Raw genomic sequence first — 22,607 nt, 5'->3', positions numbered from 1 at the left:
CTTTGTTAGGGCCAGCCTCTCTGCCATTCCTGTGGCCTTACTCCGCTGGTCACAGAAAGGCTGCTGCAGCTCCAGCCATCATATCTACATGCACAAGACAGGAAAGCTATGGAAGGGGGAAGAGGTGTTAGAAGCCACATCTGTTTTCTGTATCAGAAAAGCAAACATTGGGGCGCCTGTGTGGCTCAGTGGGTTAAGCCTCTGCCTTTGGCTCAGGTCGTGATCTCAGGGTCCTGGGATCGAGCCCCGCATCAAGCTCTCTGCTCAGCAGGGAGCCTGCTTCCTCCTCTCTCTCTCTGCCTGCCTCTCTGCCTACTTGTGATCTCTGTCTGTCAAATAAATAAATAAAATCTTTAAAAAAAAAAAAAAGAAAAGAAAAGCAAACATTTTTATGGTTCACCTCTTTCTACCCCTTTCCCGATGGATTTCCATTTGGATTCTATTGGCTGGGTGCAGGTTGCAAGTCTTCTCATAGTTGCTGGAAAATGGAGAATCAGGACTGTCTCTGAGCAACCATGCCTTAGATGGGCACACTGCTCCATCCCCCAAAAGGTGGGTTTCTCAGAGCAAGGAATCCTGGGAGACTAAATACTAAGCGGGTAATTGACTATCTTGGCCACACCTCTTAGCTCTATTGTTTTTGGGGTTTTTATTTTTTCAGGGTTTTTGTTTTGTTTTTATTTACTTATTTGACAGACAGATCACAAGTAGGCAGAGAGGCAGGCAGAGAGAGAGAGAGGAGGAAGCAGGTTCCCTGCAGAGCAGAGAGCCCAATGCAGGGCTCCATCCTAGGACCCTGGGATCATGACCTGAGCCGAAGGCAGAGGCTTTAACCCACTAAGCCACCCAGGCACCCCAGCTCTGTTGTTTTGCATGTCATCATTCGTCCTGAGGTCCCTGCAAGCTTTGGCTTTCTGTCCAGAATCCGGGCTCTAGAAGGAATGGGTCCCCATGGAGTTTTGCAACAGATGGCAGCTGGCATGCAATAACATTGTTGAACTAAAAAGGTGAAGAGTCTTGTGAGCATTCCTCCCATACTGACGTGAAAGCAGTGTCCCAGGGCCCAGCATGAGGTACGGCGTGGAGTCTGGGCTTCTCAGACATCTAGTTGAGGGTATGTGTCGGAATGCACCAGGTGATGGCCAGTTTGCCCCGAGAAGACACAGGTCTGCAATTTCCACAGCCTGATGGAAGCCTGGCGCACACTGAGTTTGTGAGAGCATTCTTTTTTTTTTTTTTTTCCCATTTCTTTTCTTTTTTCTTTCATTCATTTCTTTTCTTTTTTCTTTCTTCTTCTTCTTCTTCTTTTTTTTTTTTTTTTAAAAAGCCACTTGCTCTGTTTACCATTTGGAAATTACTTCGCTGTCTTTTGAGAAGCACCTATTCACAGAGTCGGGCTGCAGTGAGGGTGGCCAAGATGCTTGGAGGAAATCAGCAGGGCAGAAACCCGAGGGCTGTCAGACCCATCTGTCACCTCCCCCCACGCCTCTGAGCCAGTGGTCAGGGCCCTTCAAACGCTCAAGGGACAGGACTCGATGCTCTCTTGTTCAAGTCTCCTTCTGAGCCTCCCACAGCTGCCGCGGGGCCTCTTCTGTTTATATTTGTAAACTAAGTGAATGTGACATGCAAGTCACCAGGGGGAGTGAATCTGGAACATTGAAATGTGCTTTTTACAGTCACATTTCTAATCACAAGTGCCCTTTAAAACCCCACATAAAATCATCGCCTTAAGTTCCTCCGCTTTCCAGTCTCCGCGTGGCTCTCTGCAGTCCCACAGCACAACAGGGACAAGATTTCATGTTTAGTCAGACTTGACACGGCTACACACTAACACGGACTCTTGACATTTCCATAAAGTCTCTCCTCACGGAGCTGTCGAGGGAGCTGAGGAAACCGAGACATGCGTGCCAGTCAAAGAACGCCGTGCTATGCCGGTGGGTGGTGTGGCCACGGTGATTTCAGAGACTAGAGACCCCTGAAGGCATGAGGAACTGTGTCCCAGCTCAGCCCTGGAGGAGATCAGCCTCTCTGCTGGCTGTCACCGTTAGGGTGGTGGCCAGGAAAGGTGTCCCATTGGCTAGGATTTGCCCTGGCCCTCTCTGCCTTCTCCTGAGCCATCCCTTTATCCCAGCGGATCTTCTCCCAGCACAGCCAACAGATTCAAGTGTACAATTAATTTAATTAGGCATCACGGGCACAATGGCATCCTCCCCCAGGGCCACACACGGCGCCCACATAACCATCTACACCAAGCAACTGGTACAACACTGAATGGGCCTCTGATGGACACCGGCTGTCACACAAAACATGAGGAGGGGACTCAGTGGACCGACGGATAGGATGGAGGGGTCTGGAAGTGTGGGAAGGGAGAGGAGCCTCGGAGAAAACCAGCTGAGCTCATTTTCATGCCCATAATAACAAGAAAATTCTTACAGCCTGGGGGATTATAAAATAGGGCAAGACCAATGTGACCCGGGTTGCAGTGTAAATTTATTCTGCGCCTTGTACATTTTAAGTTAAATCCTATGTTTGTCCAATTTATTATAACATGAGTTTGGGAAATGTGCTGGGATGTATCTAAGAGAAGAACAGTCCAGAATGTTGGAGTACACGCTATTCTCCTAGCCATAATCATCTCAAGCTCAGTGTTTTAAAAATATTTATTAATGTATGTAGGGTTTCTTTTGGTTGTCTAGGAAGGCAGAAACCTCATTATTTCCCTCACTTTGTATCTGGTCCCCAGCATACACCAGCAGAAACCACTAGTAATGCTATTAAAGCTAACAATTACCGTGTGCTAACGACGAGACAAGCAAGTGCTGCCTTAGCTACTGTATTAACTGATTCCGGGGGCCATAATCTGAACCGCTATACTATACTGACCGCCCCCAACATTATATATCATATGTTGTAAATATAACATAGTAGCCACTGGAAGGAGCACATTCCAAGAGCTTTAGCGGTGGTTTGCTTCTTCTGTTATGTCCCTGTTACTTATGCATTGTTAAAAATAGGGGAGAAAAGTCACAGAAGGGAAGAAACTACATGAAAACACAGGAAACACTAGGAGTTTCATTTTCCCTCTCCTTGGTTCATTTCCTCAAATGCTCTATTGTCCGAAATGGATAACCCCCAAAGACTGACTTAGTCTTGGCCAACAAAGAGCTATTAGGCCTTTTCCTTGTTGGAACAGTTTTCTAGACACTTAGAGACAGATAATAAAGAAGAGATAATTTGATGCCTCTATCTTGCCATGGAAAACGTTTGGTTCACAGCACGCCCAGCCTGCGGACACATTCTGATGGTTTATCAGAATATGAGTCTCCTTGGAGAGGTGAATTCACTTCCTCTCCCTAGCTGACAGCAGCTTTTAGCTGCATTTCATAATTCTGACCTTTGAACACAAATTGCAACAGATAATGGATGGCGAACACTCTATTAAAAATACAGAGCAGGAAAACAGTGCCGTCTAATGACTATCTGATTTTGTTTTCTGTAACTGAGATTCATCATGGAATCTGTAAACATTGGAAATACCTTGCCCAACTTGCTCCATTTTTAGCTGGGAAAACAGGGAGATCAGGAAACTGAAATAAAGCCACAGAGCTTTGCTTTTGACAGTTACAGCTCCAACTCGGGTCTCCCGACATCCAAACCAGGTGTCTCTTTCAATGCAGCAGGTCCTAGGGCAAGAGACCCTACATTACCTGGATTGCATAAGATACTAGGGATTACAAGGAGACAGTCTGAGGAAAAGGCTCAGGACCCGATACACGGAAAGCGGACAGAATGAAGGAAAGCGTAGGCAGGCAGCTAGAATGTTATGCTAGAAGCAGGAAGGCTCCTAAGGTCATGTTCAGGACCAATTTGAAGGCTAGTAGTAAACTAGACTGTGGAAAGTCTCAACTACTAAAAGGTAATGCCATCTTGCTGATAATTCTGCTATTATTCATTCAATTGCATTCACAAATTATGCCTCAATGTTTAGAAGATTGAATCAAACTTTCCCTTAAAAAAAAAAAAAAATCACCATGGAGACCGTAACTGACTAACAATTCTGTCTCCACCAGGAAGGCTCTCGCAGACAGTCAAGCCCGGAACGCTTTTCTGAGCCCTTAAATACTGGCTAGGAAAATCTTCCCATCAGAAAGAAAATCAGCCTGGATTCATGTAACTAGACTTAATAGGATGAAATTTCTCCAAAAGGTTAATTTCTGCCTTCAGCAGAACCTTCCTAATGGGCCATTCTATGGTAAACAGTGGAGCAGGAGAATGGGGAGCGTGCCCTAGTTGATGTCATCGCAAAGCAATTCTGGAAGAAAATACGACGCTCAGGTCCAGCCCATGAGAAGCAATCTTGCCCTTGTCTTCTGGGCTTGACTACATGTGACCTAATTGATTGTTTTCCTCTAAAGACTGGTGATTTGATTTATTCTCAGCAATTCTCTTTCCTAACAATTGCCTGGCCTCCCCACTCCCAGGCCAGTCTATGCAACCAGAAGGGAAGAGCTCCCATGCACCCGTTGCACATCTGCCCTCTGGGCTATCCAATCGGTTCCCTGTCCACACGGCGATGCATTTTAGAACCTGAAAGATCTGGGCTGTTAGCGTTAATCGAGCGACTTAAATCATGGCTGAACATTCACATTCCCCGCATTCACCTGCGTTGAAGGAACCTAAAGTGTATGGTCAGGTGGATTCTTGGTTTAAGGCCACGTTTAGAAAATCGCTCAGTTGTTAGGGTTAGGGAGCGGCAGCTGACGACATAAAAGCACGTTTAAGGGGACTGTGGACCAGGCCTGGGAAAACATGTGAGTCCTCTTTCTCTGCTGATCGGCCTTAGAACTCAACTGATTTCAGCCTCACTTCCTGCATCAGTGAAGTTGTTGAGCTACGGAAGACACATTCGAAGTCCCTTCCAGCTCTATTAATTCTATGATCGCACAATTACATTTATCTTGTCCTTTAGAATGCCAAACACAAACCACACATAAGCGTTTAATATACATTGCTGGGTAGCATCACATATGATTTTTTTTTTTAACTGCTTGTCTGTCTTCCCCCAAACCATTCCAGATTTTTAAAGCACTCAGCTAAAGATCCTGCAAATTGCACGTTTCATTTTGTTTATGTATTTAGGCAACTATGGTGCCTTCAGGGTTATGGTTATAAATGATGGTATTGGCTTGTTTTAAGAAGCAAATAACTCCCGGAAAATGTCTTTCAACAAAATTCAATGTGTTAAAAAAAAAATTAAAAAAAAAATAAAAAGAATTCAATGTGTTCCCACCCAAAGTCCTCCCCCACCCTGACCCCACACAAATACTTGAAAGCTTCAAAATGCATAAAATGAAAAAGGAAGGCACGTCAGCATGGAGAGAATATGACAAAATGACATCAAAAACACCATTTTTTGTTGTTCTATTTTTCTTAAAAAAAAAAGATTTTATTTACGTATTTTAGAGAGATCCTACTTGGGCACAGTGAGCAGGGGGATGAGCAGATGGGAAGAGAGAGGGGAAAAAATCTTGAGCAGACTCCCACATGAGCGTGGACCTTGACCCAGGGCTTGATCCCACAACCCTGAGATCACGACCTGAGCCGAAACCAAGAGTCTGCCACTTAACCAACTGAGCCACCAGGGGCCCCCTGACACCCTTGTTCCCGCTATATTTTTCAATTCAAGACTTTTTATGAGGATGGTTGTCCAAATCATTGTTGGGTACTTCTTTTATTATCATTTTATTTCCCAGATCCCAAAATCTTGAACTAGAAACCTAATGCGATTTTGACATCATGGCACATACACATGTTCCCTTTCATCATATGCCCCAAATGGTACCATAATCATTGTCTTAGTTATTGAAGAGATCTACCCACAACAAGTGAAAGTATTTATTAAATAATGGGGTCCCACTAAGCTCACCTCTAATAAAGCATTTTAAAGGCCTCCCTTGCTTTCTGGTAATTAGAAAATAAACAAAGCTCTTAAAACAGCGTCCCCACCACAGTGGACCTTCCCCTCTCCCTGGCAGGCTCCGAGCGCTCCTTCTCCCTTCTTGGACTGACCCCTGGTGCTTACACAAGAGTGTAAATAAGTTGCCTCATGCATCATTTCATCTGTTTCATAGTTGCCCCAAGTGGAAGGCAGGGCAGTGCTTTCATTTTCATTCTAGAGGGTTTTGCAGGGACTTAACTACTTACCTGCTGTCACACTATCAGCAATTAAGCTGAGACAAGAATCCAGATCTCTTAACTTCCTGCCCAGGAATGTCTGCACTGTATCTGTGCGATGAGGAGAAGGGAGCCTTTAGCTATATTCTTCTTTCTCATGTATTTGTGCCCTTTTTATCAGAATTTGGGGCAAGACAGTTACAAGTTTTATGGCACGGGTCCTTGGAAACACAGGCCTGATAGCGAAGAAGAAAGGATGGGGGAGATCATTTGGATTCAAGATAGCCAAATGCCTTCCCGAAGTATTAGCAAGCCAAAGAGTGTGAAGAGAATTGGGGGAAGGCGTGTGGGTGATCTCCAGGGAAAGGCACCTCCTGGCTTACACAGCCCAGAGGTCATGTTCTGTTTATCTATGAATATGGTATATAGGACTTCAGTTGTACACCAAGGATAAATGCCAATGACCGTAAAGAGGACTATTATTGGGAGTTTGCCAGTTTTACTCAAAGCTGAATGCTGGCTTTCTGGAAAGCCTGACTCCCCTGAAGATCAGAAGGCTGGCTGACAATACCAAGCAGTTCTGAGGTTTTAGGAACTCCTGGGTGTGCAGCTGGTTATCTGAAAGGAATATCTGGACACTGTTTTCATATGATTTGTGACTTTTTACACTGGGAAGATTTTCCCTTCTGGGTACTGATGTTATTTAGATGCCTCTCCCTAAGCTGGGGGTCATGCAGGCTGAGGTGGTAAAAAGTCATGGACGGAGTAAATCCTCTGGGCTGGTATTTGAGGAACGTGATCAGTTGCCAGGATTATGACAGTCAACTTTCCCAATTTGTGTATTGTCTAGAAACTCAGGAAAAGCTAGGGTAAAAGTCCTTCTTTGATCACATTTATACTCTTTTTGTCCGGAGCCACAAAGACTAAACCTTAAAGGACTATCTCAGTATAGGGTCTTCCCCACTCAAAAGAGGCTAGACCATGTTTTCCTACTACCACTATCTACATCAGCTATTTTCTTATTAAGAAAATGGCTCAATACCTGCTCTGAGGAGACTGAAGAGAAGTAAATAAAAATTACATATGAAAGAACACAAGTGAATGGTGGTGGAAGGGATAGGAGGGAATGGCAGGCATTGGGGGAAAAAATTGTAAATGACTCAAAAATTTACACAAGGAGGGGTGTCTGGGTGGCTCAATGAGTTAAGCCTCTGCCTTCGGCTCAGGTCATGATCTCAGGGTCCTGGGATTGAGCCCCGCATCGGGCTCTCTGCTCAGCACGGAGCCTGCTTCCCCCTCTCTCTTTGCCTGCCTCTCTGCCTACTTGTGACCTCTCTCCCTCTGTCAAATAAATAAATAAAATCTTAAAAAAATAAAAAAGCAGGTAAAATATAAGTGAAGCTTTGTTATTTAATTTCAGTCATTCCATTGACATACTCTATGGCTGAAAAAAACGTGGTTAGAGGAGGCTGAATGGAAGAGATAGAGAGACACTCTAAATTGTCAAAAGAAGGCTGTAATTCTCACAGCCACACATAAAACACTGAGAGATACTTGTCGTTAAGACTGATACCCTCGTCCACGTTTGTTAGGGTTCCGTAGCACAGAACCATGTCATAGAGGGGCACCTGGGTGGCTCAGTGGGTTAAGCCTCTGCCTTCGGCTCAGGTCGTGATCTCAGGCTCCTGGGATTAAGTCCCGCATCCCGCTTTCTGCTCCGCAGGGAGCCTGCTTCCCTCCCTCTCTCTCTGCCTGCCTCTCTGCCTACTTGTGATCTCTATCTGTCAAATAAATAAATAAAATCTTAAAAAAAAAAAAAATGAACCATGTCATAGAGAGAGCGGAAGCGTTGGAGCAAACATCTGAGCTGAATCATCTCAGGTAAGCGGCTTTACATCTCTGATCCTCCAGGAAAACCAGGTTTATAGTCGGGACTGAAACAGACTGAAACTGGGCTGGGAAAAATCTTTGTACAAATAAAACGTGTCTCGAACCAGGTCCTCCCTCATCCTCCCGAGTGAGCCATGTGCTTTCTCTGTCTTAGCTTCTCCCTATCCCTCTGGTCTCCATCTGTCTCCCTCTGCCAACACGAGGGCTCAACATCTTTATACCTCCAGTTTGCGTATCATTCTTTGTGGTCACAATTTTGCCTTGTGACTTTTTGAAATCTCTGTTCCCTGAGCTAATGAAATTATCACCTTAGTGAAAAGGCTCATGCAGGGATCTGACAGACCGAGCTCATCCATTTTTTGCTTTTTAGATTTATTCTTATTTCTTACAAATCTTTTTAGATTTATTCTTATAACTTATATAAAACACATACACTTTAACTGCCATGCACGTGTGTGTGCATGCACACGTGCGTGTGTTTTGTGTGGCTGTTTTGGCTGTCCTTGAATTAGTAACACATCTTTGGTCTAATGAGGTCAATGAGAAGGGTGGGGCCATGTAACTCCCAATATTGTAATCTAGGTTCATATTTTCCACCAGTTTCTATGAGAGGTGTGACTGCCCTAGAGGTCTCTAAGAGGCAGGTAGACACATGATTAAAATTTCTAGTACCTCTGTACATGGGAATTTTTTTTTAAGTAGCTTATACAAATTGATTATCAACCCTGGATTATGATATTGATCTTTCATCTATTTATTACAGCCTTCTTCCTGGGCTTATCTGAAATAACTTATTATTTATACATTAAGCCCATTGAGTCATAAGGAAGAGAGATTCTTAGTTTATCCCACACAGTTTGTTATTGTAATATACAGTCAGGTTACCTAGAGCTCAAAACCTTATTCAGGTCATGGCAGCAGTTTTAAAGATCCAACAGCTGCCTTGATGATGCACTAAAATTCTGGTGGCCATTCCATGGCATCCAATTCTTCAAACTATTGCTTGAGTGACTTGGTCTTTATCTCTTATTTTTATTGTTAGTAAACTTCTGTATAATTATTTTGCATGTGTCTTGTGTGTGTGTGTGTGTGTATGTGTGTGTTTTTTAAGATTTTGTTTAATTATTTGACAGAGAGTGAGATCACAAGTAGGCAGAGAGAGAGAGAGAGAGAGAGAGAGAGAAGCAGGCTCCCCTCCGAGCAGAGAGCCCGATGTGGGACTCCATCCCAAGACCCTGAGATCATGACCTGAGCAGAAGGTAGAGGCTTAACCCTCTGAGCCACCCAGGTGCCCAATTCTGCATGTGTCTTAAAGTCAAACTCTTCAACAAACAAAAATTTGATTGGCTTGGAAAGTCACTGTTCAGTAAAAGACACTCTTGCTGGTGTTAGATGGAGCCTCGTATCAAGGAATTTCATAAATCCAAGGAATGTCTCTAAACTAACAGAATCCTTTGGGGCTGGGAGTCAAACCCATTGTTTTTAGGGTCATCATGACTGGGCACAGATAGAGCACTCCATGCATACTGAGTGTCTTCGTAAGGGGTTTAATACATGGCAGATGCCTAAGCTTTTCAGAAAAGGTCATTATACCTGGAAAACATCTTCCTTGGTCTGAAAGGCTTGGCATCTAGACAAGTTTCTAGGATCAGAACTAATGATACTCATGTTGTCCTTTTGTTCAGAAAACATTTACACATGTAGGACCAAGTAAGAGGAAGGAAAGTCAAGGAGATGGATGTTGGCAAGGCAGACCAGACCATGGTGAACTCGTCCACACTAACTTCTTCAGGAAAAAAAAAATGAGAAGATAAAGGAAAGAAAGACAAACCTTTCTAAAGAGAAGAAAATGAGAGAGGACAAGGCAAGAGGAAAGAGGCCTAAAAGGAGAGTAAGGGTAAAAAGAAAGTAGAAGAGAAGGAAAGTGGAAGGAAAAGTGGGTAGAAGAAGCAAGTATTAATGTTTTCCTTCCTTATAGATTAGAGTTCTTCTATTCTGCCTGGTCCAGTGACCGTTAACTCTCCTCTCAAGAAAAGAAGAAAAGCTCCCATCAACGATACGGAGCCTATCAGCACCTATTCGGTGGACAGCAACTTAGCTGATACAAGAACAAGGCACGAGATGGCACAAGCATCTATGCGTGTAGAACTGCAAAGTTCTTTACATGCTCCATAATGCAAGACAGAGCTTTGGCACTGAATAGAAGAAAATATTTAGGATTGGTCTTAGGAAAAGTTTCCTAACCATTAGTATGACACTACATTTTCTTGAGAGGACCTGATGTCCCTATGTCCTAAACACCCATGTCTATTGGGACAGTGGTTCTTAAAACATGTTCCCTAAGCCAAACAGTATCAGCATGAATGACCTGGGAACTTACCAGAAATACAAGTGATTGAGCCCCACCATATATGTGTTGAATCAGAACTTCCAGGATTGTGGTTCTGGACCCTGTGTTTTAACAAGCTATCCAGCTGATTTCTGTGTGGCTGAAGTTTAAGAGCCACAGTGGAAGGAAATGCCATGATTCACATCAGGCTCAGGGAGAGTACCTGGTGCCAGGAGGTGAAGTCAAGTTATCTAGGAAACCTATGAACCTCTGGGTCTGGTTTCTTCTCCTCCATAGTTCCCTCTCTAATTGTCAGGCTTCTTCCCGCTTGCAAAAGCGAATAGGTTTCAGAGTTGTTATGCCTCTCCATCCTGAAGGAAACAAACCTAGAACCTGTAAAAACTACAGGACTACTGAGCACCCTTCCCACTCGTTACGTTTACTGGGATCACAATTAGCAGATGAATTGACGCAAAGCTCTTCAGTAGAGGAGCCCCTTCAAAGCAAATATCATAACTAACAGGGCTCTGTTTCAAAATAATGTGCTGGCCAAAAACCCAATCAGTAATCTCTGGGTACCCTTGCAGTCAAATTGAAATGTTAAGCATCCTGCTGAGATTATACACTTTTCTACTCTAAATGGGATTATAAATTCTCCATGTCCTTGCCGATGAAGACCATCCATCCTCCATTGGTGTAGAAATGTCCTTTCGGGCAGACCTATGTGCAGCATTTACCAGCTTAGCTATCATGGTGCAAACATTTCTGGATATGTACGTGTGCATCTATACATGTGTATGCACATGTATGTGTATGTGCATGCATGAATAGCTATTCTGTCTAGGCATTAGATTTAATTTGGGGATTCTATCCCCCTGCTATAATTATTAAAAAAAATGTGTGCAAATGAAATAGAGTAACTGAAATATATTAATGGAGATTCTCTTTTGTATGTGCATGTCTTATGAATGTTTTATTTTGGTACATCACCTGGATTGATGGCTCTAGATAGGTGTAATGAAATCATGACCTAGTGGGGGAGAGCACTTTGTGTTCCACTCACACAGTTTCAAATTTTTGTTATGCCACTTATAAGCTATAGGGTAGGTTTCTGAACATCTCTAAGCCTCAGTGACCTAGTCTGTACAAAGAAAGAAATAAAATTTAACCTGACACTTTACAGGGAGCATTTTGTGTGACAGCATGCTGGTAAGCAAACTGAAATTAGAAGGTGCTAAATAATGAATAGTGTTATAAAAAGACATGGCCCTGCTCCCAAGGAGCAAATAGTGTACTTGCTAAGAAATGACAGACACATGTGGAACATCAAACCACAGTAAAAGAGATCAATGGCCAATTAGCAGAGCATGAAAGGATATAGTTAATTGCATAATAAATGCCATAAGAGGTCATAGATGGAAGAACGGAGAAAGCAAGAGTTATGGGAGATTTGGATCTGAAGTAGTCCTTGAAGGGAAGAATGAAGAACAAGAGAAGGTGAGCAGGGGATAGGGCCCTCATGCTGAGAAGCTGGCTCTGGGGTCACATGTATTTGAAGATAACCTACAAAAGCAGATGGGGGCAGGCTATGCTGAAGAGGCCCTTGAATGCCAAGCTAATGCATTATATGGACAACTGAAGGAGACTGTCTTTCCGATTCACTTTGATCTGCCCTAAACCCAAGCAACCCAACAGATCTAGTTACCCCTTCCACGTATCCATTATGTTTTCTGAGTTACCTGGTGTACAAGTGAGGCGGTGGGGGGAAGTAAGAGATGGGCACCCTGACTCACTACTGACATTCAGCTCTGTGACAGCATCACTTGGACCGCCACCCTCTGGCCTTAGGCTCATGGCTCCCTTCTGGCAGCAGAGCTCTGGTGGGAATCCTTCTGCACTTTCTATCGTGTTTTATTTCATGTGCTGTGGTACTGAAAACGACTCCCCCTCATGACCAAGGCCTTCTCTCGAGGCTCCGCTGATAAACAGATTCATGTGTCACTCAGTTACTTAAACTAGTCCTGCATCTCTATGGTCCATTCTAGACTTCAGTTTCTGTGTTTGCAACTCTTCCCATTGGCAATGGCTCCCTAGACATCTTTATCCTTGACCTCTTGTCCTCTCTGCATTATTTCACTATGAATCTGTTTCCAGAATCTTTGGGTATAATGAATGAAAAAGAGTTCCAGATTCCCTTTCTGGTCATCGTTGATATTCTATGTCAATTAGGGGTATAATTTATAGCATTTACATTTATAACTGTAATTATTCAATGCTGTCAGTTTTCCGCCTTCTGTTTGTTTTTTCCACTTTTTAAACATCTCTTGGCTTTGCTTTCCTGTTCTGCCTTTTGTTATGTGAACTATATTATTTCACTGTGATATTACTGGTGAATTCCCAGTGTTACTTATTACTTATGTATTAAGGCATTTTGAAATAAAATGCTATTATGAAAGTCAACTTTGTTTCATATTTATTAGTCTTTTTCCTTGCTAAATTCTGATTCTAAACTAGTTGCATCCTCAAGGATTTTTCATCAACTGGAGTCTAGGCCAAGATAGTGTCACCCAGTCAGTGAAAGATTGAAAAACTATAATATTACCTCAGTTTCTCCTTTGTAACTGAGCATCACCACTTTCAAATAAGACCATATAGAGTAAGCATCAGTTTATTAAGTAAATTTTCAATACAGACCTTAGGACCTGCAAAGCACAGCCTATAATTTGGGTGGGAAGAGCCCCAGGGGCATGGGAATGGTAAGTCTGTTTCAGGAAGACCTCACTGTACCTCAAACACCTAGATCCACTGCTCCTGAAGGATACATGAGGAGGAAGCCCTCTAGGAAAACACAAACTCTACAATTAGCTAAGACTTTAACTACAAGATGGGAAGCCCAGGAGAAGTAGGCCTGCTACATGTAAGCCTTGATTAAAGTCCAGGCCATGGGCTATCTGAACCACAAATGCTATGCCACCTTCCACATGTATCCTGTCCTGCCCCACTACAGAAGTCTGGATCTCACATTCACACACAAGCTTGGCGAAAGAAAGAAAAAACACACCCAAGAGAGCACACTTTTCCAACAGATCCATGGATCTGTGGTTAAGAAAACTGGCACAAACTTGTGTTCAAGTCTCAGCTCAACCCCTTGCTAGTTGTATATACTACACCAACACACTGTGCCTCAGTTTCCTCTACTGTAAAGTGGAGACTGAGGCACAGTGTGTGCCTGTGCACAACCTCATAAGGTTGCTGTGGAATTCAATGAGCTAATGTGTGTAAAATGTTTATACTGTTCCTGGCATGTGGAAAATGTTATATCATATTTACTAATACTACTATTTGGGTAAGAAGAATTACACAAATGAACCCCTGTGAATTTTGTTCTTACATAATTCCCATTCCCTTTTTTTTTTTTTTTTAAGATTTATTTGCTGCTTTTAGAGAGAGAGAGCTTGCATGAGTGCATGTGTGCAGGGGAGGGGTAAAGGGAGAGGGGGAGAGAGACTCTTCAATCAGATTCCCCATTGAGTGCAGAGCCCAACTCGGGGTTCAATCCCCTGACCCAGAGATCATTTAGCTAAGCTAAAATCGAGGCCTATGATTAACCAACTGAGCCACTCAGGCTCACCCCTAACATTCCCTTTTAATCAGAGGTGGAACCTATGAAGATGGTGAGATTTTACTATTGTGATTATGTTGTATCATAAGGAACAGGGTAAGCCCAATTTAATTGCACCAGCCTTTCATAAGCAGAGCGTTTCCTCCAGCTAGTAGCAGAAGAAATCAAGAGTGGAAGCGTGAAGGCGGTTCAACATACTATTCATGGTTTTAGGTGCCACCTTCTACGGAATGAGGGCTGAGCACAAAACAGCCCCCCAGGTGACAACCAGCAGGAACACAGGAAGTTTAGTCCAATAACCACATGAACTGAATTCAGCCAAACTTATGACCAAGCCCAGAAGCAGATTCTTTTCCTGAGCCTCCACGTCAGATCCCAGGCTGGCTGATACTTGGGTTCCTTGGCTTAGAGAAAGGAAGCAGAGAACCTGGTGGAGTTTTCCCATACTTCTGAGGGCAGAACTGTGAGGTAGTAAGTAGAGGTTGACTTGTACTGCTAAATTTGTGGCAACTGACTTTGCAGCAATATATAACTAAGGCATAATAACTGATATTACCTATGGGATGGCCCTTGCCTCCCGAGGTCCATGACAGAGTGGGTGAGGCAGCCCCAGCCCACTCTTTCTCCCTTGTCCCACTCTGATCCTATAGTTCTTCTACCAGTGAGGATGTGTCCTCAGCTGGAGACATCCCCATGACACCATCTTTGCCATATTTCCTTGCATAAGATCTTGTGACACCAATTATAACGCATCATGAGAAAGTCTGCTTCAGTATCTTCTATTTATAATCTTCTTCCTCTTGCCACAAAAATCCTGTTCTCTGCAGTGGTCACCAAATCAGTATTCTCGAATGCTCCATTTTGCTCTTGATCCATAAGAATACTTAAGAAAGCTGTGTGTGTGTGTGTGTGTGTGTGTGTGTGCACGTGCACGCATGGCCACAGTGAGCAGCTAATCGTTGATGATCCTGAGATTTGACTTCTCTCTAATTCTCTGGGTTCTGACTTTCCTTTTTTTTTTTTAGTTAAATGTCTCTGGTCCTGTTATTATAGAGCCAGAGCAGATGAGAACAAAACAAATGAATCAAAAAGAACAAAGACATTCAGAAGAAGAGTAACATGACTCAGGTAAACTGTCTTTGTGGAATATCATTGACTTAATGCCACATGACGTGGAAATCCATTTCCAACCGAAGAGGGCAAGTTCATCCTGTTGCTGCTTGCTGAATGGCCTTGTTGACATGGCTGGCTCCCTTGAGCACTGGTAAACAGAAATTAAGTGAAGCTGAGAGGTAGTGATAGATTAGGTTTCAGAGATCAGAGATCCTGGACGAATCAGTTGAGAATACTTGAAACTAGGTAATGGCTATGTGATGCTCATAGTTTTCCATATGTAACATTGAAGGGAATCCTAAGTGCCCTCACCCTAAGGTGTCAGCAAGATAGAACTCTAACAAAAATATGGCCACTGGGAACATCTCCTATTTGTCCAGAACACTCATGGCATGACAGATGGAGATCTGAAAATCTATCTCCTGACCCACGGCAAACATCATAAGGAAAATCTTTCCTTATCCTAACCCAACCCTGATTTTGTTGGGATGGGACCACATTCCTCCATGATGTTCACTTAACCCATCTGAAATACATGTTATTTATCTTTAAAAACGTTGCTCTCGGCATTTGCTTCAGTGTGCTTCGTGAATTTCATATGCACGGTGCCATCCACCACCTTCAACCCATTGGGAGATCCCTTTAAAAGGTCATGCAGCATTTTCAGCTAGAAATATGGAAAGAAGACTGAGTAAAATTAAGATTAATAGGTGTGTGGGGAAAGAATAGTTCCTGATGAAGTTTGAAAATAAGATGCTGAAAATTACAGATAAACTTCTAGTTAAATCTGAGGAAGGAAGCATGAAGGCTAGTTTGCTTCAAGAAAAAGAATAAAAGGAAGGAAGGAAGGAGGGAGGGGAAGGGAAGAGAAGGATATTCAGGAAACAAAGAAGAGGGGTAGGGAAAGGAAGGGAAGGGAAGAGAAAAGAAGGGAAGGGAAGGGAAGGGAAAGGAAGAGAAGGGAAGGGAAGGGAAGGGAAGAGATACAAGGAACTTCCAGCAAATGATTCACTAAAGATAATTTCCTTTTAGGGATTATTATACCATGGAGAAAATGAGCTTAGCTCAGAGCCTATCTCCTAGCTACTTACTTAGCACACACTACTGAGCACCTTTACAAAATGGGGACAGTGATAGTCACTTACCTCACAGGGATTTTGTGAATAATAAACCCTCAGCCTAAGAACTGGTACATAGTCAGTGTCCCTGGTAACTTGGTGACTATTACCATCATTATTATCTTCATCATTTTCATATCTGAATAAAATGGCTGAAGCTTCCAAGGAATAGTGTGGGAACTGTACATGTAGTCTTTTTATCCAAAATGCATAAGCTCATCTTCCATTTCCTCAAAATGTCATCAGAACCCCACTCTTGGGGAAAGTCAACTTTACTGACTTTAAAGATTTTATTTATTTATTTGGGAGAGACAGAGAGTGAGTGAGTGAGAGAGAGAGAGAGAGGAAGAGAGAGAGAAAGAGAGCATAAACACGGGGGAAAGGGAGAGAGGGTGGGAGACTGAAGCAGACGCCCCCGAGCCTGAGATCATGACCTGAGCTGAAACCAAGACTCTGGTGTTTAACTGACTGAGCCACCCAGGCACCCTGGCTTTTACAGAAGTTTTGAGGGTGTAGTAGAGGCCTGAAATTAGACCCCACAGATCAGGAATTGACTTAAACTCTACACATTGTTTATAATTTTATGAGTCAGGGTTTCTCACAAGGCCTGAATTCTCCTTGGATTCTGGCCTCCGGCCTCCCAGGGAAGCCCCCTCTTTTCCAATTCTTCCCTCTCCTTTTCAGCCAGCATGTGAGACCCCAATCTCTGTCACCATCTAAAGACAGCCAGCAGCTCCTGGACTTTCACCCCAATGACACCCACACTGCACATCCCCAAGTTCACTGAGCTGACTTGCCAAACAGCACCTCCACCTGCTTTTGCTCTCCACCCTGGGCAAGTTGGAGGGAGAACCTGGAAGGGCCTGCAGGCATGCAAGGGTGGCGTTGGGGCAGGAGTGGAGTTCACCCGCGACTTCCCCCGCAGTTGCTGCTCCGACCCCACTAGGGCAGGAAGTTCCGAGCTCCAGGGGCAGCACGTGGAACAGGCTTCGTGTCTATTAGCTCCGTTTCCCTGCCTAATCCTCTTGCAACCTCCAGCCCGACTCACCAGATCCTAAAGTCATTTGCACTGAAATCCTGAGTGTGGGCAAAGAGGAAGCTGGTCCCAAATCTGGGCTGGGGGGGGGGGGGACAAGGTCAATGAGGGCAGCTGGCCCGGGCCCCAGTAGAGGGCCCACGACAGGACTTGACTGTTAAAGAACTCTCTGAGCTGCCAACAAAGAGCGGGGCTACGAGTGGGCGGGTCAGCTGTGCCCAGAGAGGAAATGAGCCCAAGAGCCAGTCACACCTCTGCTCCCGGAGCATCCTCTCCCGGCATCACACCGCCCGTTCCCAGAGCACTGGCCACCCCACAGTCACCCAGCGGGGCCATGAGCTCCGATGAGAATTTCACTGCCCCCCACAATGCCCCCTGACTCTGCTGACTCAATTTGTCCCCCTCCCCCACTTTTAGGTCTTCCTGTTGATGTCCCTTTGTTTCATTATTTATTTTTAGCTCTGATTTCGGAAGCTTTGATTCTGCCGGGCACTGGCAGTGTCTCAACGGCATCGGCCTGGGCTCTGAAAAGATCATTGTGCGCGCCTGGCCTCGGGCCCCGGACGGACAGAGCGCTAGTGTGAGCCAGCTCGCGCTGCCCCTGGGTGCGCTGGGCCAGCCCAAGGCTTGGAGGCCCTCTCCGTGGGCCTGCCGGCACAGCCACGGTAAGGGGGACAGAGAGAAGCGACAGCACATTTCACAAGGTCCGGTACTCGAGTGGAGAAACTGAGACCCCTAGAAATGAAGCGTCCTTCCCGCAAATCACACATTGAGGTTGCAGAGCCAGACCTCAAGTCATGGACTCTCAAATTCTGTTCCAAGGCTCTTTCCCATGCATGAGAAAATAATTTCTGGAACAGAGTCATCAGTTCCTAAATTTCATGATGGGAGGCCACCAGGCTGCCTGCTCTGTCTTTATTGCACCATCTCCCCCATCCCCTGGACTCTGAATGGACTCCCATTCATGGGGGAAAAAAATAAAAGGCTAGGACAACAGTGGGAGCGCCTCTCATCGTGCCCAGAGGCCCTTCTATTTTTTTTGTTGTTTTTCTTTAAGAGATACGAAAACATTTTTGCTGTGAGTCAGGAACAGTGAGCTGGTGTGGCTCGCCTCCTCCAAGGGGCTGCTGCAGCGATGCAGAAGGGACGAGCTTCAGTTCCCTGGACAATGGGCTCTTTGACTGGGAATATACCGAACCAGAATTACAAGTGTGCAAGAATAAACAAGGCCGGAGTCAATCTAAAGTTGTTTTACACTCTGTTTTATTAAAGTCAATGCATTTCCGTTCCTATGCGCGGCGCCTAGGTTTGCTTAATTGTAGACACCCGGGGTGAATGCTAATGGAGCGGAGGGCAGCCTGCATCTGAAACCAAGGCCCTTTTCTGACCTCTACAGGCCATTTGGAGGAAAAAAGGAAGCTGCTTCTGGAAAATAACAGTGGAAGGCATCACAGAGCACGGGCTGAGGGAGATTTTTTCCTGGAGGCTTCCAGGCTGCTCTGAGTGTACTGGACACAGGCGTGCCCTACTTTTCTGCAGCTCTGCTTTTCATGTTTACTAGGTTACTGAGGCAACGAGGACGAGGTCATTCTCAGGAGACCTTCGGAATGGAAATTAAGATCTCAGTCACTCAACACATATTTAATGAAGGCCCTCCAAGTCTTGGGCACGATGCTGGGCCCTCAGGATATAGCAGTGAACCACGTCTCTCTTCAATAAAAATTCAAAGTCTCGGGGGGCGGGGTTGGGTGGGCAGAAAACCCAGAGGCCACAGCATCCAACAGAAGCTATGGCGGGGTTTCTACAGGACCAGAGGAGAGCTTGGAGTCAGGTAAGGGAGGATACATTTAGGCCATTGTGAACAGAATTAGACCCAGAGGTGGAAACAGAGACAGCGAAAGAGGAAAGTGCTTTCTGGAAACTGAAAGTGATTTTTTATGGCTTCAATAGAGGCTTGTGTTAAGACGGGATACCAGAAAGTTAGCCAGTGGCTGGATCCCCAAGGCCTCAAGGGCCAGAGGCTATTTGCATTTTATCCTTGGGACCAGGGGAGGCCACTGAAAGGTGGTAAGCCCCGGAAACAGAAAACAGAAGCTCATTCCAAACATCTGGCTGCACAGGGAAGAAGGGACTGGAAAGGAGGCAAAATCACAGGTGAGGAGAGCCATGGGGAAACGATCACTGAAACCCAGGCAAGAAATGAACCAAGAAGAGTGAGTAAGGGGCAGATGCATTTAAACTGAAGGTAAGAAGAGCAAGACTTGGCAAGACCAGTGGGTCTATGGGTTTAGTGGGTGCTTCATGCCTGTCTTGCTCAGACTTGGGGCTGTGCATCGGGTACACAAAAAACAAGATGACATAGATTCCTGTCAAGGTGATCAAGTAAGGAACTTGGCAGTAGGCTTGGTGGGAGGAAATCACGAAGATGTGACTTTGAACCTGTGAGTTTGAGGTGGAGTTGGGCGTTCTGCAGGGATGTCCAGACGAGATATGGTGTCTGAATCACGGATGGAAAACAACAATTCTGCCCTTCATGGAGACAGGGAACTGCTCTGTGGCTTCTAAAACGCCCTCAGGGGTCTCTAAAGAGCCCGCTTGTCTTTGGAGGGCAGACTGGGGTGTCAGACCGCTTGGGACCATGAGCCTACCACTTAGTGGCTGCATCATCGTAGGCGAGTACTTGCCTTCTTATGCCGGAGCATCCTTCCTGCCACAGTAGGGATGACCAGAGGGCTTACCTCTGGGTTCAGTTATGAAGCATCACATGACAGCACATGGCCTTGGACATGTGCCTTCATGTTCAGCACAGGTCAATGTTAGCATGATGTGTGTGTGTGGGGGGGGTGCGGATCAGAACTTTCCCGGGAGCAGGCTCTAGCCCCGACACCTACGGAAAGTGCAGCTGGTCCTCACTTTGAAAATGGCAGTACTGATGCCCGTCTATCACACGGAGCCGTAGGGAGAGCTTAAATGAGTATGAGCAGAGAGGGAATCACAGACAGGTTTTTTCCCTCCCCATTACCTTCTAAAATCACTGATTCTTCGGACGGAAGCGTAGGTGGGGACCAGTTCTCTGTCTGAGAACATCCTTTCATTAAGCTCCACATTCCGGCTGACAGGGCTGTCCATGTCTTTGCTCCCTCTCCCTGTCCCCCAGCTAGCACACGGAACCGACCTCAATGCCGCTGCTCATCCTGACCCCCAAAGCACAAAGCCACACTCAGATACCCCAACTGAACTGCTCCAACAATGGCGCTTAATTATTACTAGTAGTATTTTGTCAGGGGTGAGGGGGTAGTAGTGATAATATTTGTCTACTGCTAAGAAGTCATCAGCCCTAGAAAAGATCAGAAGCTCCTAACCAGAATAAACCAGTTTGTTCCAGATAGTCATCCACTGCTCTGTTGCTGTCTTGTCATAAGACCCAAATGTGGTTTATCTGGTAATTCTCCTACAAGGATGCATTCTCTTCCAGAGAGACTGGATCCATTTTTTTCCCTCGTGACCTAAGCAGGCTCGAAATAAACACAGACTACTTTATACCATATGCTGATAAGCAGGCTTCACCTTCTTCCTGAAGTCTTCCATCTCAATTGTGTCTGGCAGCGTGGGGTAAAACACGGTCTAGCTGCTGCCCACTTTTACGATCATGTGTCTGATCATAAACTTCCCCTCACTCGCTGTTTTCTTGCTTAAAGCCCTGCACTTAATATTTTGAGTGTGTGTGCGTGTGTGTGTGTGTAAGGGAACTCAAACTCAATTCCATCATCTCCATTGAGTTGGAATGTGTGCAGTAGATGATGTTAAGTTACACACAATCGTATTCTTTTCATTATTAGGCACGGAGCGGCTGTAATACAATCTGTTTTTATCCCAAAGTGTCTTTTTACCACTTTCTTTTTTCTAAGCAACACTTTTTTTTTTTTTTTTAATCAAGAATCAGTTGGGCACTCAGGAAGCCAAAGCACAACATGAACAAAAGAGGACATCTGTTGGGAAGACAGCAGCAGGCTCCAGACCTAATGAATTATTTTTTGCCCAAAAAAAGCTCTCATGGTGAGGACCCAGGCCTTTCCAAGCCTGGAGCCTTTAGGGGGCTGGAGCGGATTGCACCGGCAGGGCAAAAGGAATCTATCACTCTAAGGCAGATGCAAATGTTCACACCCACCATGCAGGCCACTGTCCTGAGTCCCTAACAAGGATGACTTATGTCAGGCGTTCCATGGAAGCTCCTTCCCTTGGCAGAGAGCAGAGGCTCCCCTTGGAATATGAAATTATTTCGGCAGCTCAGCTGTCCAGGCTGCGAAATAAAAACCGGGCATCAGAACTTCTCCTGTTAGGGGTGTCACGTGCCCCGACGAGTGCTGGCATCCCTCGATGTGAGCCCATAACTCAAGATTCAGGTTATTTTCAAAATGTGCTTTGTGGCTCTGAACGCTTTGTTTTTCTGGAGGCCTGGCAGAAACGGGAGCCAATGGCTGGAATGCTTGGAGTCTCACAGACAGGACTGTAAGAAGGCCCCAGGCGGCCAAGTTGGCACGAAGCACACAGAGCCCCATGCCCGTTCCCACCAAAGGCAATCCTCGGTGCAGAGCACCTGGCTGAATCCTGCTGTCATTGGCAATGCCTGGGGATTCTGCTCCCCCATTCTATCTGCTCTAGCTAAACATTTGCACAATACAGGCAAGGGCAAGGCCACTCGGCTCCTTCTCAGGCTTGCCTCACATGGGAGTCAGTCTTCCACGGAAGCCATCCGCTTGAGAGCCTGAAGTGTGCCTGTGCTCGATGCCCTGTTAGTGAAATCAGTTACCTTTTCTGTGACATAAACTCTGATTTGAGATGGGAGAGGAAGGAATCGAAGGGAAATATATGGGATTTCACTGAAACATTGGACGTTCAAGTTTGAGGTTGGGGGAAGATATATTTTGACTGCCACCAACGTATCAAGACGAATGCCAGCTGCAGGAAGAGATGGTAAGACAGACTCAGGCCCAGGCATCTTAGGAGTTCTCCACCCACTGGCCGGTGGGAGTGAGGCTATGCAAACCCCATGAATAAAATTGTAAATAAAGAGCACCCTTCAGGAGGGACGTAGAAATAGTGCAGCAGAGACCTAGATGAGAGACTCTAGAACTTGGCTGGGCTGATTAGGAAAGGTCTAATAGAAGGAGGGTGTTATTTGAACTAGTCTTGAAATGCCCAAATCGCATAACAGGAGATGCTCATCAGAGACAGAGGGAAAATGTGAAAATGTGTGAAAAATCAAAGAAATTATTTAGGGAGCGTTGTGGCTCGAGAAATGATTGTATGTGTGTGTGTGAGTGA

The 22,607-nt window shown here is 45.0% G+C and overlaps 1 long non-coding RNA gene across 2 annotated transcripts in view; it reads left to right on the top strand.

The window, feature by feature from the left end:
* The window catches only part of LOC122894370, a 39,904-nt gene extending 24,824 nt beyond the window's left edge, over positions 1 to 15,080 (top strand). The window contains exon 5 of one of the 2 annotated variants that reach the window (XR_006381782.1): positions 15,041 to 15,080. This is a non-coding gene — a long non-coding RNA (uncharacterized LOC122894370). Of the gene's footprint in view, positions 1 to 9,749; positions 9,917 to 15,040 lie in introns of those variants that run through there. The other variant, XR_006381781.1, reaches the window with a different exon arrangement.
* The last annotated feature ends 7,527 nt before the right edge of the window (positions 15,081 to 22,607 follow it).

This window comes from Neovison vison, chromosome 13, assembly GCF_020171115.1.
Source record: "Neovison vison isolate M4711 chromosome 13, ASM_NN_V1, whole genome shotgun sequence".
In the NCBI taxonomy this organism is placed as follows: Eukaryota; Metazoa; Chordata; class Mammalia; order Carnivora; family Mustelidae; genus Neogale; species Neogale vison.
This window is presented reverse-complemented; position numbering and strand designations above follow the sequence as displayed.